Source organism: Gopherus evgoodei, chromosome 8 (genome assembly GCF_007399415.2).
Source record: "Gopherus evgoodei ecotype Sinaloan lineage chromosome 8, rGopEvg1_v1.p, whole genome shotgun sequence".
NCBI lineage: Eukaryota > Metazoa > Chordata > Testudines > Testudinidae > Gopherus > Gopherus evgoodei.
Genome location: NC_044329.1, coordinates 101,401,187 through 101,417,799, shown reverse-complemented (window position 1 = coordinate 101,417,799; position 16,613 = coordinate 101,401,187). Strand labels below are relative to the sequence as shown.

At 43.2% G+C, this 16,613-nt stretch overlaps 1 pseudogene; it reads left to right on the top strand.

Moving 5' to 3' along the window:
• The first annotated feature begins 1,038 nt into the window (after positions 1 to 1,038).
• LOC115656722 lies at positions 1,039 to 1,625 on the top strand (annotated as a pseudogene).
• The last annotated feature ends 14,988 nt before the right edge of the window (positions 1,626 to 16,613 follow it).

Below are 16,613 nucleotides of genomic sequence, written 5' to 3'. Positions count from 1 at the left end.
AGAGAATGTGTCAAATTTATTCCTCTTGCAACTCTGGTAAAGGGTACAGAGTTACACCTGAGGTGAATCTGGCTGTATGTGAGTGAGAGAGGGAGAAGGATCAGTGTGATGGTGTCTTTTTAGTCATTTTTAGTGTTTTGCCATTTCTTTAAGTTGTATTGTCACTTAGTTTTGCAGAATGTTTATGGGCCTGATCCAACTGTCCTTATGAAGGCAAAACTCCAGTAAAAGACAATAGGCATTTTGCTTGAATTACAAGTAATGATCAAAGGATTGGGTTATGCATGTCAGAGTGATTAGTTTTAATTGAAAAATACTTGCAATATCTGTGAACATTTCAAGAGGTGGGGGAAGTGTCAGTTTGTACGCAGATGTAAGCTGGCTCTGTGGCCCTATATACTGCTTGGGATGGGTTCTGAAAAGTTAGAGAAGTATGAGAGATAAGGGGGTAAAATAGCTGCTGTGTCAGAAATAAATAAGTAATAACATGTGTATCATTCGGTTTTAAAAAACACAAAATACTGTACATGCCTGGCACATAGAATTGTGCTTTTGCATAGGTCACGCTGACAGAAATGGTCAAGGGCACGTTGAGCACAGTTGTCTGGGGCAGGCTTCTGACAAATTTAAATAGACACCTTTCTGCCTGGGGCTTTAGAATGCCGCAGTAGTCTACACAAGAAAAAAAATCTCTTATCTCAACACAGATATTAACAACAACTAGAAGACAGTTCTGCTAATGCACGTTAAGTGCACAAAGCCACAAAGGACAGTCTATAGCTATTGTACTTCCAGATGTACCTGTTTAACATCTCTCCTTTTTTCTTTTTGCCTTTTAAATAGTTTTCTTTCTTTCTTTCTTTCTTTCTTTCTTTCTTTCTTTCTTTCTTTCTTTCTTTCTTTCTTTCTTTCTTTCTTTCACTTTAAGACTGCCATAGAGGAACCTTTCCCTCCTTCCACCAGTTTCCAGAGAAGAGGATTAGGGGCAATCAGAGTTACTATCCTTCGCCTATATGTCTCTAATTTAAGTTTCAAGCCATGCCATTTTGGGATCTCCAAGATCAGCTGGGACTCAATGTGGACAAATGGATGCTGCATCAAAGCTCAGAGCAGCCCTACAAGCGGGCAGCTCTGTGCCATGCCTTTGAGAAGGAATGGATGGAGTGTGCTAATGACATTGGGCAGATTCGTGCACGCAAGGAATGCAGAGCAGAATATGAAGACTTCCAAGAGTGTATTAATAGGCACAAAACGGTAATGCGTCTGAAGACAATTGTGGCTCGGAAGAAGAAGCTGAGAAAGGAAGGGAAATACACACCACCCGAGCACCACAGCGGCAAACCGGAGGCCAGGCCTTGATCTGCTGCTGGTGACACTGAGTCCCTCTGACAGCAGAGCTAACCATGCATCACCCTCTGTGCACGTGTTGTGGGAATGAAACTCTTTTGTTAAAGTTAGCCCAGTTATACCCTGTGTGCAGCTGTTCTGCTGCTGGCTGTCTTTCTCTCCTGCAGGCCAGCCATACAGAGTATATATGTTCTGAATAAAGGATCTGTCACCTTTTAGATTAAGTGATGGCAGTGTCTGTAACTGATCAGTTCAGAAATTAAATCTCCTTTGGAACCCTTAAAAAAAAAAAAGTAAAGCAAGGAAGACAAATGACCTGTTTGTTAGAGAGAGAATGCAACACTAATATTAAATACATATGTCCCCTACAGCTTTGACCATTGCATAAGATTCACTCAACTCCCTATTTACATGCTCAGGCAATGAGGTCTCTTTAGGGATGGAACAAGCAAAAAAGAATTTAACCAAATAGCAGAAATATCATCCATGTTTATTGAGCAGAATATTTCTGAAGAACAACTGAAAGCATTCAGCTCTCAGATATTTAGGGGTAAGTGTGTTAAAATGAAGACAGAGGGAGACTTCCTCACAAGAGCATTCCAGCTAACAAGTGATCTGGTTTATACTTTCAGTCATGGGACCTAAGTGAGCTATTTTGCTGTGATTCTGCAGCCTTCAAGCCCTTTGCTGTTCTTCTCTTAGTGATTCCCAGGGAAGATTAGAAGGAGAAAGAAAACCTCACTGACACAGTCACTGTTCCAAGAAAAAATACACTCATAGTGCGTGTACACCCCAAAGTACTGTTTCTTACCGGGTGTTTGTTGATGGCCTAGCACAATATGGTCCTGATCTCACCTGGGACCCGTAACTTAATATTTATTTTTATTATCTGAATTAAGTAATAGCAGGCCACATACCTAGTCACTTAACTTCCATGTTCCTGCAGAGCTAGACCCTGGAAATTAGGTACCAGACACATATAATTCATTATGGGCAGCTGAATACGAAAGTAATCCCAAATTTAACCTTTCCACCAGAGTTTCATTTTTATTGGATTTCAACCTTTAAAAAGTCATATTAGGGCTAACAGTACATAAAAGTTATATGAATTTTTTCTGTGAGCCTGTCATGTAGATTAGGAGGCTTACAATCTTCAGTTACCACATATGTAATATATTTTAGCCAAAAAAATTACTATTTTTGTGGTGGGGGGAAATAAGCACATAAATCACATTAATTTAATGTTACGTATTGCTGCCTACAAGATGACATTTCTCACAAGCATGAATTCAATCACTGGCTGATAATGGAGTGTTAGTAACAGACTGGGGTAAACAGAATGATTACATCTCTCACGGTGACAATATGGTAATTCTACAGCTTCTAAACAAGCCCAAGTAATAGTATGTTCTTGTGACATGAGAATGATCTCTCTACCACTTTTACAATTAAATTATGCCATTCCATTTTTAAACAGACAATGAAAACCCTATAGCCAATGTTAGCGAGACACTGGAAAGCTTCACATTTATGAATAAGGAATCAATTATTAAGATAAAAGCCTCCCTTTATTGGCCACCAGCTGCCCTCTTTGATTAAAATAATAAAAGAGTAAATAATGTCACAACATGAAAAATTCAGAGCTCTCCAAGGGCAAACAAGTGTGCCACAGGCACTAGTGTTAGGAACCACGTGCACCTACAGAGCAGACAGCTCTTTCTGGCTATTGGTCAATCATCCACCCATACAAACATCATATACATGCAGGTCATAGCCATGTGGTAAATTACATATATCATGATCTCTAGACAATGAAAAAAGAAGACCCCATGGACAGCTTGAGATCTGACTCAGATCTTGGGAGATCACTAGCTCCATGGGCCTCTGCCTTCCAGCTCTCCAACAGAGTCACACTGCCGAGGAACCTGCACCAGCAGTCGCCCCTTGGACCACCCATGGAGGCATACAGGAACGATATACAGAAAATGTAATGCAGTCTGAAGGTGTATTACCTTTTGAATGAATTGCTTGCAGGGCTTGTGTCAAGGCTGAATTCCCACTCTGTCATTCCAAGTGCAGAAGGTGGGGGCCCTTAAGGAGTCTAAAAATAAATACTTGTCACTCCAGATTTGTATTAAACTCCCAAGGTCACAGCTTTTTTCTGACCTTGGCTTGGTAAACGCTGCCACCACCCAAATGCAAAAAAACCCCTCCTTTGGACTCAGGAAGGAACCCTTAGGAATTCCTCTCTGTGGGGTACCCTCAAGCCCTTCCCGCCCCTCCACCCCGGCGAAAGAGCTGAGAAAGAAAACAAAGGAAATTAACTGTAGACACCAACTAATCAAACAGCACATGCACAAACCTCTTAGGACACCAAAAATCCAATTCTGTTCCTAAAAAATGTAAATTTTATTAAAAACAAAAAGAAAGACAATACATCTGAAACTTAGACTTTTACTAGATTTTAAAAGAGTCATTCCAAAAATTAAGCACCCAAAATAGCTTTCTTGGGGGTTAGCTTAAAGGTTACCAGCAAACAAAAGCATTTGGGGTTAGCACAGAGGAGTCCACAAGCCTTAAAAAATAAACAGAAATAAACCTAATTGTGTCTTCCTAAACATTCCTAGTTTACTTACATATTTGGGTTGTTAAAAGTCTTCTAGATATGATCTGATGGTTTTCATATTCAAACTTTACATAGCATTCCTGCTTATAGCATTGCTGCTCCCTGTCTCCTTCTCTGGAGATCAACACACAAAGGGAAAGTTTCTTTCTCAATTTTAAAAAGTTCTACCTTCCTATTGGCTCTTTTGGTCAGGTGCCCACTTCCTTTTCTTCACCTGCGGGACTTTTTAACCCTTTACAGGTCAAGCAATTAGAGACTTGCTACCAAGAAGGATTTTACAGTTAACTGGCTGGCTGGGTGTCCATAAAAGGGAGCTACCTCCTACCCCCACACACTTCATTTATCACAGCTTGGATAGGTATTTCAGTACACACCACATTCAACCCCATACTTTCCTTACTCCCCTCAACAAGTTCCCTTCCCACAAACAGATTCCTGGATCTCCAGAGAGCACTCCACAGGTTTGGTCACCCCTTCGGCATGTAAGCATGGAGAAAAATCCCAAGGGTTTATCTTTTCCCATTTTGTGCTTTGGCACAGGAGCAGGGAGAAGCAGACACAGAAGTGGGGGTGAGGACCTCTCCCGGTCTTTTTCTCTGGCTGCAGTAATAAAGTAAAGCTGGAGGGATATTAAGCAAGGGCTAGGTAAGCACAGTTACACCCTGGCAGTACATACCAGACATAGAATGTCAGGGTTGGAAGAGACCTCAGAAGATCATCTAGTCCAACCCCCTGCTCAAAGCAGGACCAACACCAACTAAATCATCATGACATAGGGCAGTGACATAGGTCATTGCATCCATGCACTACAATCTGTGTTGGTGATGCTGCTCTTTTCTGAGACCCAACACAAATTTAACTGCCATCATTTTTGGCTGCTGGGCTTAGTTTGCAATTTCTATAATTTTTAAGACATCTGGGTCCAAGGCCATCCCTGGTGTAATTCTACTAAAGTCAGTGGCATACCACCAAACATTACATAGCCCCTCAAATTCCAGAGGAGGACTGTAATAGATTATATTGGGTTGGTCTAGAGAGACCAATTACTTTTTAAAATATAAAATGAAAAGTAAGTCATTGCAGTGGGTAAGGACACCACTAGCAATTCCGCCCCTCTCGTGGACAAAAAGGTGAAAGGGTTTGCTGTAATTGGGGGGGCGGAGAGACATGGAGGAGGCCACACTGTCCTTGAGTAACTGAAAGGCTTGAATAGTGTCCGGGGACCACTGCAAAGGGTCAGGAGCAAGGTTAGCAGTGAGTCGGTGGAGCGGTTTGCTTAACTCCCCGCAGGACGGCAACCAGGGGCGACAGAAGCCAATTAATCCTAAGAAACCTTGAAGTTGTTTCTTGGTGTTCGGTAGAGGGCAGTTTTGAATAGTTTTTATGCGGGCTGGGTCCATTTGTCTTCCCTCTGGGGTTAACAGGAAGCCCAGATATCGGACCTTCTGTGAGACCCACTGAATCTTTTTAGGGTCTACCTTGTGGCCTCTGGTGTGTAGGTATAATAAAAGTGCTTTACCATCGATGCGGAGGGCAGCTTCTTTGCGATTACCTAATAGGATGTCATCTACGTATAGGACCAATGTGGATTCCTGCGGACTGGTGAAACCTTCCAAGTCGTGGCGGAGGCACTGGCTGAAAATCGTGGGGCTGTCTCTGTAGCCTTGAGGAAGTCGTTGCCAGACATAACTTTGTCCCTCCCAGGTGAAACCAAAGAGATACTGAGAGTCTGGGTGCACAGGAATGCTGAAAAAAGCTGATTTTAAGTCAATAACAGTGAACCACTCAGCATCCCAGGGGATTTGGCTGATGATAGTAGCTGGGTCAGGAACTACTGCATGAAGAGGGACCACATACTGATTAACAACTCGTAGATCCTGTACAAAGCGCCAACGAACAGGGTCTCCGTCCTTTTTAGGAGGCTTTTTGACAGGCAGTATAGGGGTGTTACAGGGAGTGCGCTGAGGGCGGACTAGCTTTTGTGCAATGAATCCCTCGATAATGGGGCGGATGCCCTCCCGGGCTTCCAGCGACAGGGGGTATTGAGGGACTGACGGGGGGGTTAAGGAAGGCTTCACCTGAATCCTTACGGGCTCTGCCGAAAGGAGCAGGCCAACATCAGTGTCAGAAATTCCCCAGAGGGTTGGAGGCAAGTCAGTGAGGTCAGGAGAGAGAGAGGGGGGTGTTTCCCAATTACCCTGAGTAGGGGCTGAATCTCCTAACACTGTCATCAATAATCCTACCCCTTCAGGAGTGCAGGTTAAAGTAGCCTCAAGCTTACAGAGTAAATCCCGGCCCATCAAAGGGATCAGACAAGCTGGGGAAAAAAGAAAACGGTGAGGAAAACATTTATCAGCATAAATAACATTCAAAGGCAAAGTGAGTCCCAGAGACTGTGGGTTGCCCTCCACCCCAGTCGCAGTTTTAATCTCAGAGGATAGCCAGGGAGAAGGGGCATGATTTAAAAGAGAGAAAGTAGCCCCAGTATCAATGAGGAAAGAGACAGGCAGTCCCTGGACTGAAAGGGTTAAACGAGGCTCTTTGCTGGGAGGGGAGAAAGTGAGAAAGGAGCCGGCTAAAGACATTAAGGAAATAAGACCATCACATTATTTGTCTTCGCCCCCGGGGTACCGTCATTGAGGAGGCTGAGTTTGCTGCGGCTGCTGCTGTTTCCCGTAGTTGATCCAGGCCTGGGGAATGGGCTGAGCTGGTGGTGCAGGGGTGTATTCCTCACTTGTGTAAGCATCTGCGGATGCACCCAGACCCTCTGGGCGTCCCCAGGGGCATTCACGTTTAAAGTGACCGGGCTGTCCGCACTGAAAACAATTTCCTGATGGCTGGGGTCGCCAGGACCCTCTTCCCCGAGCACCCTGGAATCCCCTGCCACGGCCACGGCCTTTGCCTCGAACACCGCCGTGAAAAGCTAAAGCCATCAGCTTATATTCTTCCTTTTTCTCTTTCTTTTTACTACTTTCCCTTTCTTTTTCCCAGGCAAAATCAGCTACGTTCAACACTGAAGTGACTGACTCACCTCCCCAACCAGGGCGAAACTTTAAGAAGTAATCCCTTACAGGGGGCACCGACTGATTCACAAAAAACGAAATAAGAGTAGGGTGGTCTGCTTCTCTCTCAGGATCCATCTGAGTGAACATTCGGGCCCCCTCCAATAGCCTCGACCAGAACTTTCTGGGCGGCTCATCAGATTTCTGCCGAATCTGCATGAACTTAGCCTGATTAGGCGAGCGGCGAGCCATTTCCTTGAGTCTCTCTAACAATCGCTCTCGATCTGTTCGCAGCTGAGTCAGCCTTGGCTGAGTCCAGTCTAGGGGATTCCAGCCAGCGGCCAGATCCCGCCTATCCATCCAAGTAAGATTAACTGCATTGCTATCTCCCCATGTCCTTTCTGCCATCCACAATCTACTACGTTCCTCTCCGGTCAAAACTCTACTTAACAACTGATCCACATCCGTATAAGTAGGATTATAACTTAAAAACAATCTTTCTAGAAGTTCTATGATCTTTCGGGGATTTTCCCCAAAAGACCCTGACAACCGTCCCCACTCTTTCAAATCCCATTCTAGCCATCCTTTATATTCCACAATATTAGCATGTTGTAACCGTCCATCATTGCCCATATAAGGTTGATCGTGCACCTGTAAAGGCATCTCTCTAACTATACTTTTATTACTTGCAAGAGATTTGACGGGGACATCCTCTGGGCTATCTTCGGGGGGGGGGGGGCATGCACCCTGCTGTATCTGCTTGGACATTAGCCTAGTAACTACTCCTCCCAAGGTTTGCCCCTTCATTTCCTCCTCATCCTTCTGCAGAAATTTCAATCTGGGATCCTGCAGATTCCCCTCTGCTACATGGAGAGAGTCCCCTGCGGAGGAATAGGGGCAGGTGCAGAGGGGACCAGCTGACGAGTCAAAACACGCCGTGGTCTACACCCTTTATCGAAATAACCTGGAGGGGGTTCACTCTCGGGAGAGTACCTGACTGCCATAATTTTTAAAGATTTCCACAGCTCTGCTGCTGTGTCCCAACAAAACCAGTAACATAACTGTCCCGGATGGTCTTTTTCGATCTGGCTTTTTACTCCTCTTAAGGCAGCCTGTTCGAAAGAGCCATACGAAGGCCACCTCATCTCCGGGTCGGCCAATACCGCGGTATACCCAGTCCAATTCCTTACACATAATGTGTACAATTTCTTCCTAGACATTCCTGTCTGTACTGGGAGTTTCCCTTCGTTCCATAACTTATTTACAATCCCCAACGGACTCTCAAGAGGCACGCTAGTCCCTTGACCCATGGTGTCTGACAGGAGCCCTCCAACTGGCGTTTACCCTGCTGTCCAATACACGACCCCTCAATATTGAATTGGCTGGGAGAAATCTCCTGTGGCGCCTTGCCAATTCATATATGAGTGGTCTGACCACTGGACAGAGGTACCGCACCAGAAGGAATCCCGGACGAGCCCCCAAATTGTTAGGTAAATAAAGCAAGTCCTCACTCACCTCTCCAGCACCCGAGTTCGTGCGGAGTTGGTATGGGGCACACAATTTTGTCAGAGACCAGACACCAATGCGTTGATCAACGGGCTCACACTATCCTTAGCTCAAAAAGCTTTAGATTAAGTGTGGCCCCTTTATTAGGGGTGAGCATCAATATTTATACACAGAAGTAAACAAAGTGATTAACAAAAGATAATGGTCATGCATAATCAATCAAGATTTTACAGGAAAAGCAAGTTAACAAGTAAATGCATAGAGATAAAGGCTAATGGCTACTTGAGAAAGGGGGTGTCATGAGTAGTTTGCAGGTCAGTGTTTTGTTCAAAAGGGTTCAGGAAGGATTATCCAGAGACAGCCAGTCTGGGTGTGTTTTGGCTCCCCAAAGTTCACCAAAAGTTTAGACCCAACATTAGTCTGGATCTGTAAAAGCAGCAAAGAGTCCTGTGGCACTTTATAGACTAACAGATGTGCATCTGACGAAGTGGGTATTCACCCACAAAAGCTCATGCTCCAAAATGTCTGTTAGTCTATAAGGTGCCACAGGACTCTGCTGCTTTTCCTTTTAGGAGTGAGTGTAACAGCTCTGGCCTAAGCTGACAAAAACTGACAAACTCACAATTGGAAGGCAGGCCATTTCACTTGTGTATATATAGAGCAGAGGTTCTCAACCTTTATCTTTCTGATATCACCCCCACAACATGCAATAAAAACTCCATAGCCCACCTGTGCCACAATAACTGGTTTTCTGCATGTAAAAGCCAGGGCCAGCATTAGGGGGTAGCAAGCAGGGCAATTGCCTGGGGCCCCATGCCACAAGGGCCTCCCATGAAGCTTCAGCCCTGGGTGGCAGGGTACAGGGACCTGGTCTTCAGCCCCATGCAGTGAGGCTTTGGCTTCCTGCCCTGGGCCCTAGCAAAGCTAATGTTGGCCCTGCTTGGAGGCCTCCCTGAAACCTGCTCGAGGATCCTTAGGGGGACCCCTGGTTGAGAACCACTGGTATAGATCAAAGTAGTTGTTGAATGTGTTTGATGCTTACACTTCATGAAAACTAATGGAATGTTGCATGCATAGTTTTCACTTATCTGTAGCCTGTTAGCCAATAGTAGCAAACATTTACATTAATGAGTCACTTAGATATAGGGGTTTCAGAGTAGCAGCCGTGTTAGTCTGTATCCGCAAAAAGAACAGGAGTACTTGTGGCACCTTAGAGACTAACAAATTTATTTGAACATAAGCTTTTGTGGGCTTCAGCCCTCTTCTTCAGCTGCATAGAATGAAACATATATTGAGGAGATATATATACACATACAGAGAGCATGAAAGGTGGGAGTTGTCTTACCAACTTTGAGAGGCCAATTAAGTAAGAGAATATAGGGGATATACAAACAGACAGAAGCATTGTGTCATGCAAATGAAGGACTATAACAGGAAGGTGCTAATTCATGCACATTTCAAAGCAAGTGGTCATTGTGTGTGATGATCAAAGACTCAAAATGCATTCCCCTCTCTCCATCATCAAAGAAGAAGCCGATGTGGGTAGCCAAACTGTCAACTTATTTTTCTGTGAGAAGAAGCCATACGTATGGACACAAGTCAAAAATTCTTATTACTGGACTATTTAAATTCTAATGGGGCAGAATAACTGAACAAGAAGACCGAGATCCCGAGAGTTACTCTGGGTAGCCCTAAAATAATTTTGGGAAACTGGCAGATTACTACATAGAATCACAGGACTGGAAGGGACCTTGAAAAGTCATCTACTCCAATTCTCTGCACTCCTGGCAGGACTAAGTATTATCCAGATCATTCCTAACAGGTATTTGTCTAACCTGCTCTTAAAAATCTCCAATGATGGAGATTCTACAACCTCTGTAGGTAATTTATTCCAGTGTTAACCACCCTGACAGTTAGGAAGTTTTTCCTAACGTCCAACCTAACCCTCCCTTGAAGCAATTTAAGCCCATTGCTTCTTGTCCTACCCTCAGAGGTTAAGAAAAACAATTCTTCTCCCTCCTCCTTTAACAACCTTTTACATCAGAGTCCAGTCTTCTCTTTTCTAGACTAAACAAACCCAATTTTTTCAATCTTCCCCCATAGGTCATGTTTTCTAGACCTTTAATTGTTTTTGTTGCTCTTCTCTAGACTCTCTCCAATTTGTCCACATCCTTCCTGAAATGTGGTGTCCAGAACTGGACACAAACTCCAGTTGAGGCCTAATCAGTGCAGAGTAGAGTGGAAGAATTACGGTACTTCTCGCGTCTTGCTTACACTCCTGCTACCTTTTGAAATTATAGACTGACTCTTCTGTACATACTTACCTGCTTTAACCTCTGAGTAACTCTCATTCCTTTTTCTTAGCTAATAAACCTCTAGTTAGTTTACTACAGAATTGGTTACCAGCACTGGCTTTGGTGAGAGATCTAGGATAGAAATCAACCTGGGTGACTGGTCTCTTGGGACTTACTGTAACCAGAATATTTTGTGATTTTTGATGTAAGTGACCATTTATCAAATAGTCCAGCTTGCCAGGGTGGCAAGATAGTCCCCTAAGACACTCTCTATCTGTGACTCCATTATAAGACTATTGTAGTACTTTGGGAGTTCACATTTGGTGAAATCTAATTATAGAAAATACCACCAGTTTAGAGTGTCTGCCCTTCTTATAACAGTCTGGCCTTAGGTAGGCACTCATGGTCGTGAGTTACTCCAGAGAGTGTGACAGTGAGTATTCTAAAGTTTGTGTCATCCTTCTGGAGGATAAGAGAAAAATACAGTATACCTTCTAGTCACGACACTATTAAAAGATTCCTTCATTTCCAAGTGATTGCTTGGATTCCATCCTTATCTGAAAGATCTCAAAGTACTGGCCCCAGTGTTTGCCTACCTTTAAACATGGCCTGATTTTCAGAGGTGCTGAAAATGCCAGTCTCCATGGACATTACAACTTGGGTGCACCTTCTCTAAGGTCAAGCATGCTCCCATGGGAAGTCACTTGAAATTGAACTTAGAACTCCTGATTCACAGCTCTCTTCTGTACCCAGAGGTCTAATCTTTCCTCTCTCCTGATTTAGAGGCAAGATACCTTCTTTTTAGTCTCATAAGAAATATCATAGTTCATTTTTGCTCACATTTAGCAGAGACACTTGAGCACATGATGATGGATTTCCTAGGTGAATTCATGCTCAAATAAATAGAGTAATAGACAGTGAATGGTTCATTATAAGGCTGGGCTCTCCTGTCTCTCCAGCTGCAAGAACTTTTTGGAAACAACCACATTAGCTGTGTATAACTTAAACATTTGTTTTTGTGGTTGTTTGGAAGGTTATATTTTGAGTGGATACTGTATCACTTAGTGACGTTTTAATTGTCATTTTATAACTCATATAAATGATTCAAGAGACTGCAATACCTGTAGGCATATTCGACAGAGTAGAAAATAAACTAAACCTAGATTGTGTTTTTTGTTTGCTTTTTGGGGTGTCCCCCCCAATCAATGAATGGAGATAAAACATGCAGCATACAGCACAGCAAAGGATCACACTGCAGTTTCTGCTAACAGTGCAATTTGTGATGGCAATAGAGGAAGCTGTTGAAACTGCAAAGCATTGTCATCAGCCATCTCTTTGTAACGGGGTATCAATCTATCTCCGGCATTTGTGTGTCCCCGCTGACCTTCCTCTTGTGTCATTGGTATGGTGTCCTTTCCAGTGTAAAGGCAAATGAAAGCATTGCAAATGCTCTCAGTATATGACTGCATTCCAGGGATAAAAGGTATGAAATATTTTACTCTGAAAAGTTTCAATGGAGGCAGGATCAGGCCTCAAATCAGCTGCCATTCACCTGTTTACATGGTTTTCTTTATGTGCAAAATTTTTGCCACCTTCTGAAGATGGCCCAGATCAACAGTGCAACTGAAGGGCAGGTAAAATGCCAGTGTTCTTCTTTTATGCAGTAGGTTATGCAAGATGTTGGTCTTTAATTAATAACGTACACTCTCTCTCTCTCTCTTTTCCAATATGGAGCCTCTCAAGGATTACCCATTCATGGCCACACAGATAACAAATCCCATTTTATACAACTTTGACATTTGTATGCTGGTGATGTGACAGCACTTAAAGCACGTCTATTGCATATTTCATACAAATGGCTCTCCCATAAAATTCTCAATGAAATCTTTACATTAACGCCACATGAAGATGTGCTCCCAAAATTGTATGATAGGTGAAAACTGCTGTCATTCTGCAGTGATAAAAGAATAAGGATATGCATGTTACAACAAGTAGTAAAACACCATTTTTAATTTTGCATTTGAGATGAAGAACTTTCTATACAGAACTGTATTGTTTTACATAAATCTGCATCAACAAAAGTTGATCCTTTATTTAGAGGTGTAAATTACATGCTATTGCACATCAGCATTATTAACACTTGCCATGCCCAGAATTATGATGGTGAAGAGACTATGAATGGCAAATAGTCTTGATTCCAAGCAGATGTGCAGACAGAAGGATGCAGATTAGATTTTGCTCTTAGATTAGATCTCCATGACTTCTATTGTCTGCTCTATTAAGGATGTAACAGAGCAGAGTCAGTGCGTGCAAAACTTTGTGTGTGCTGATAGTTTTGTTTTATTGCCCTCTTGCCCTAGAAATACCCAAGAGACTAAACCAGCTTGAGCTCTTGAAAGATGTTCATGAAAATAGAGCAGCTGCTTTTATGATATTTTCTGTTCTGCTCTTCACAAAGGACTCAATCATCTCTTACATCAATGGTCCCAAACTAAATAGCGAAAAAGAGGAAATTGGCCAACAGCACTGAAAATACAAAATGTTGGATGCATGAGTTACTTGTTATATTTGAAAAGCAAAATAAGTAACTACAGGTCCCCAGTATTTTGAAAGAGGAGAGTGTGGTTGTCTGGTTAGAGCAGGAAACAGGAAGCTAGAGCTTCTCGGCAGGGCCGTACTTACCCATACGCAAAGAACACAGCTGCGTAGGGCACCAGGAAATTTGGGGCTCCGCCCTGCCCCACCCCCATTCCTGAGCTCTGCAGCATGGCTGGGCCTGCACTCACCGGTAGCGGTGGCCCCAGCCGCAACACTAGTGAGTGGTTCCCCCTGCCCCCCAAGCCAGCCCTGCCCCCCTCCCATGGGGACAGCCCCCCACTCCCTCCCACAGAGGCCTGGGGCCCCACACACACCCTCCCCCCCGTAGGGGGTCTTTGTACGGCCCCAGAATAGCTAGGGACGGCTTTGATTCTGGGCTCTTTTTCAAGATCTCTCACTGACCGTTTTATTATTTTATGTTGAGTGCTGACATTGTGATTGACCATTGTCTGTTCTTGTAAAAAAACAAAAGGCAATTACTGCCCCAAAGCACTTACAGTTCTGATACAGACCCTACCAGGTGAAGGTGGAAGCTCAAAATAGTGGAGGTATCTAGGAGAGATCATTACTGAAAGGCTTTATAGAAAATCATGTTTTAAGGGGGGAGTTGGAGGTGAGAGAAGTTCCTGGATGAGAAAAGGGAGGAGATAAAGCACACCCGACCTGGCTTTAGAAACATGGGCAAGTCCCTCGATCTGTCTGTGCCTCACTCTTCCTGTTTATAAAAAGGCAGTAAGATTTCCCTACCTCATAGGGATTTGGGGTGGAATAATTCTTTAATTATGAAGTATTTGTGAAGGACACTGAAAATCCTGGATGAAAGGGAGTTTAGCTGCACAAAGAATTATTATGAGGAAGATACGCTATTTTCATCAAGGATGCTACATGAAGTCAGGGCTGATCCTTGCTCACTTTCTCTCTCCCTCAAACAAAACACATTCTGAGATGTGCGTATAAAGACAGTATGGGGGAAAGGATGCTGTGACTCTAATAGCATCCCACTGCAAGAAGGCAAAGGGCTTATTGGTATCTGGTAGTGAATTTCATCTAGCCTGACCCATTCAGTAAACCCTAATTTATTAATGCCAGACTGTATCTGATGTGTGTCATGTATCATTTAAAAACGAACAGCGCCCTGATCATTAACAATCTGGCCAGCCATAGTGTATGTACAGTGATCACCAAGGGAACCATGCAAATGAGAAGGAAATATGGAACTAACACGTGTTTACCAAACAAGTCCAAGGAGCGGGGAAACAGGTTTCTCCCAGACAAAGGCCAAACCGACACTTCCAGCCAGGTGTCATCAGTGTTGACTGGCAATCATGGGTCAGGAGGCTGTTCATTTGAAACAGAGGAAGCAGGAACAGAACAATTTGCATTACAGCAAACACCAGTAGGGGAAGAAACCAGCATGGAACTTCTTCGCCACCAGACTCCGTGGCTCCTTCCTAATAGCTTGACTGAACTTTTTTTTTGGTGGGTAACTTTCAGAAGAAAGTATTTGAAAGAGAGGGATAAAGAACCCTGCGTTATCTTTCACTTAAGACGACAAAGAAACTGAGCACCCTGGACTTTGTGGGAGATTCTGTCCAAGGCGGACGTCAGCCATCTTGCTAGAAGGAGTTGTGGTAAAAATCTTAACAAAACTACCATCTTGGTTCAGGGTAAATCCTACTCACTAGAAAGCATTTTTTTCATTTTTATTTGCTTGTAACAATTTCTAACTTCATCCTTGATACTTGAACTCACAAATTCCTATCTCCTTTTGTTAATAAACATTTTACTTTTAAATCTAAGTCAAGCCAATGCTGTGTTTGACTTGAAATGATTGTTAACTCCAGTTAACATGGCAAGATGACGGCTACTAACTCTGTGTGTGTGTGTGTGTGTGTGTGTGTGTGTGTGTGTGTGTGTGTGTGTGTGTGTGTGTGTGTTGGAGTCATCTTGCCAGATGCAACCAAAGCTGGTGGAAACTGGGGAGTGACTCCGCTGCTGCAAACGGAAAACTGCTGAAATCAGAGTACTGGAAAGCAAACAGACACAAAGTACATGCTTGCTGCTGACCTTAAGCATCCCACATGGGGAACATTTAAAACAGTTGGGGCTACAGGGCAAGTCCTGACAACTCCTCATTGGTCTGGATTGCACAAAACGTGACAGTTGCCAACTACATGAAATTTCCTAGAACATTTTAATTTTCTCCTGTTTAAAAAAAAAACAAACCCCAAAACCAAGCTACCCTGTTGTACTTTCAAAACACAGAACTAAAATTCCATATAAATTTGAAGAGAAATCTCTGTAGAATAAGGCTCAGGGAAGCTGAATAGAGCGAGCCCTTCCCTCTGTCTTTTACAACACCTAGGTGATAAAGTATTAAACTAAATCACTGAACAGGTTTCTTTGTTGTCTTTGACAGGCTAGGCCCATTCTGTCCCTGCTGTGTTGAGCAATTCCTCTCTGCCAGAGAGTTTCATTCCAGTCTCGTTCTGAGCGACAGCATTTTGTCACAGTAGACGTCAATGACCTGAAAAACTATTATCTGTAAACATTTGTTATGAGGAGGAAATATGTTTAAGGGTCCTCCTAAGGGCATCTTTCATGTTTATATATCACAATAATGTCTGCTTTATTTTATCAAAGCGTTTCTATTTAGGATTTTATGTGGTCTCCAAACGAAATCTGTTTTCAGCAGAGGTGAGAGTAATAGGACACAGTAGTACAGTAAATGTAAATAGCAGCTAATCTTTTAGCAAGCATGACAAAGACTCAGAAGCCAAAGTGTTACAATACACATCTATCTACTCATTGTTTTTCCCCCCCCCATCTGTTTTCATTTAGAGGTACTGTTTCAATGGGAGCCATCTGAAAAGGAAAAAAATGTATTCAGCAGTTTTATAAAGTATCACGCCAACAACGAGAGTCCACACTCTCACCTTTTTCTGTTTTAGATGAGTTTGGAATTTTTACCACTGCACATGCTGAAAAATATTCCCCAAACAGGAATCAGTCAGTGGGAGTTTTGCAAGAGTAAGGGCTACAGAATTTGATTTTCTTCCTCTTTGGAGATAGGTGAATAGTACTGGGGCCCAGGTAGCAACAAAAAGTGAAGGTGACTATTCAGTGAATTATAAATTTGCATTATGGCAGGTGCGCTATAAGTGACACTCACGCTGGTGGGTCAACCCCCACTCAAGTCCCACCAAAATAAAGCTCAAGTAAAACTTAAAGGTGCACAGG